The sequence below is a fragment of the Myotis brandtii genome, unplaced genomic scaffold, assembly GCF_000412655.1.
Source record: "Myotis brandtii unplaced genomic scaffold, ASM41265v1 scaffold680, whole genome shotgun sequence".
In the NCBI taxonomy this organism is placed as follows: domain Eukaryota; kingdom Metazoa; phylum Chordata; class Mammalia; order Chiroptera; family Vespertilionidae; genus Myotis; species Myotis brandtii.
The window spans coordinates 195,469-197,334 of NW_005370658.1; the positions used below are offsets into that span (position 1 = coordinate 195,469).

Below are 1,866 nucleotides of genomic sequence, written 5' to 3' on the forward strand. Positions count from 1 at the left end.
CACCCCCCCCTCCCCGGAGCGCGCCGGGAGCGGTTGGAGTCCCGCATGGCCCGGAGCTCAACTGCGCTACTGCTGTCGCCTCTGATGCTCCTGCTGCTGGCGACCCCGGCGCAGGTCTCCCCCGACTACCATTACTTCGGCGAGCAGGGCAAAGGCGACACTTGGGAGCAGCTGCGGCTGCAGCTTCTGGGGAAAGGTAAGTGCAGGCGGAGAAAGGTGCCCCATCGCCCCACTTTGCCAGCTGGCTGCAAACGGACCCTCCTCAGTGGACTTCAGATCTCCGCCCAGCCTCGCACTTGGCGGCGTCCCTTGGGCTGGTCACTTTTCTCCGAGGCTCAGTTTTCTCATCTGTAAACTGAAATAGAGACTGCCTTTAAGCCGCTTACACGTGGAGAGGGGGCGTGAGCTGGGCCCAAGCAGACACATCCATAAGCACACGGGTACGTGGTGTGGTAGGAAGCGCAGAGAAGGGAAAGAAGGCAGCAGGTCAATTGCTGACGCCTGAGAAGGCCTGGCTGAAGAAGATAGGTAACCAATGCTGTAGCTGGACAAGTGGAATGAAGTTAACGAGAAGAGGACGTTCTGCCAGGAAAAGGCGGGAGCCTGCAAGCAGGCCACGTCAGAACAAAGTCTTGCACGCAAGACTTATTGTTCAGAGGCAGAACTTTCCTTGAGGTGATAAATAGTCCATGAGGGCATGGAAAGCCAGGGAGGGTACACTGCTGCAGGTGGAAAGGGTCTTTGTATAACATAGGAAATTAATAGTGTAATGTATAACTTAGCTCTGATGATCTCATAAGCATGCCTGTTAATCATTGTCACTTGCTGTACTCCATTGTTATTTGCTGTACTCCCCAGATAAAAGCCATGAGGGCTTTGGGGGCTTTGCTACACGCCTGAGCCAGCGGTAGCCCTCTGCTTCTCTAAACTTAATCCTGCACGCCAAGCTCATCTCAGCCCGTTCACAAAGAACATCAATATCTGGCGCCTGAACAGAACAGGGACCTGAAGGCGAGTAATTGGGGATCCGGCAGGACCGAAAGGGAGATGCCAGCGCAGAGTACCCGGAACGTTCGGCAATAGAAGCAGAGTCATAGGGAATAGCCCGTCATTGCAGAGTCAATATCTCGCTGTCTTGCGGTCATTATTGAAGAGCTCAGAGGTAAAAGTGAAGGATGAGACTTTTAAAAAATTGTTTAAGGCAGTCCAGCAGCACTGTTGTTGGTTTAACCCAGAAGGAAAACAGCAGTTAGATCTTAAGTTGTGGAAACAAGTTGGAAAGTCACTAAGGCGGGCTCATCAACAGGGAAATGCTATAGAGGCTGATGTGTGGGCTATTTTTAATGTAGTAACGTCAGCTTTACAGCCTTTTCAGTCTGATTCTGAAGATTATGAAGAAATTTCTTTGAGGTCGCGAAGTGCTGCACTAGGAGCTGGGTGTTTAAGCCCTGAGCCTCTCCCTCCTGAGAAATTGCAACCCCCTGAGCCGCTCCCGGTTGCGGTCACTGAACCGAGGGAGTCAAGAAAGGGACAGAAAACTAGCTGTCAAAATGAATTAGAAGCTTATGAAAGAATAGCCTCAGCCAGCGATTCAGAGCTGGATGTTTCATTTTCCGCTGAGACGGATGGTGATATTTACACTAGCCTTAAGTTAAGGAAAAGAAAGAGAATAAAAGTCCTCAGGAATTGGCTGCACCTCCGCCGAAAAGTGAAAGTAAAATGGCACTAGCCTTTAATCCGGCGTTAGTAGCTGAGCCTCCACCCCCCCTCCTGAGGACACAAAGAGCTGCTAATGCTCAATACCCTCAAGGGTTAAATTTATACAGGTTATAGATTAATTAATTTATATATTATTAATTATAATGT

At 50.1% G+C, this 1,866-nt stretch overlaps 1 protein-coding gene and 1 long non-coding RNA gene across 2 annotated transcripts in view; one reads left to right on the top strand and one right to left on the bottom strand.

The window, feature by feature from the left end:
• Positions 1-11: 11 nt before the first annotated feature.
• The window catches only part of RNASEH2A (ribonuclease H2, subunit A), a 13,557-nt gene continuing 11,702 nt past the window's right edge, over positions 12-1,866 (top strand). The window contains exon 1 of the mRNA XM_014529445.1: positions 12-196. The gene's annotated coding sequence lies outside the window, so the exon portion shown is untranslated. The remainder of the gene's footprint in view (positions 197-1,866) is intronic.
• Positions 775-1,866, bottom strand: part of LOC102244400 — a 3,332-nt gene continuing 2,240 nt past the window's right edge. The window contains exon 3 of the long non-coding RNA XR_314462.2: positions 775-1,005. This is a non-coding gene — a long non-coding RNA (uncharacterized LOC102244400). The remainder of the gene's footprint in view (positions 1,006-1,866) is intronic.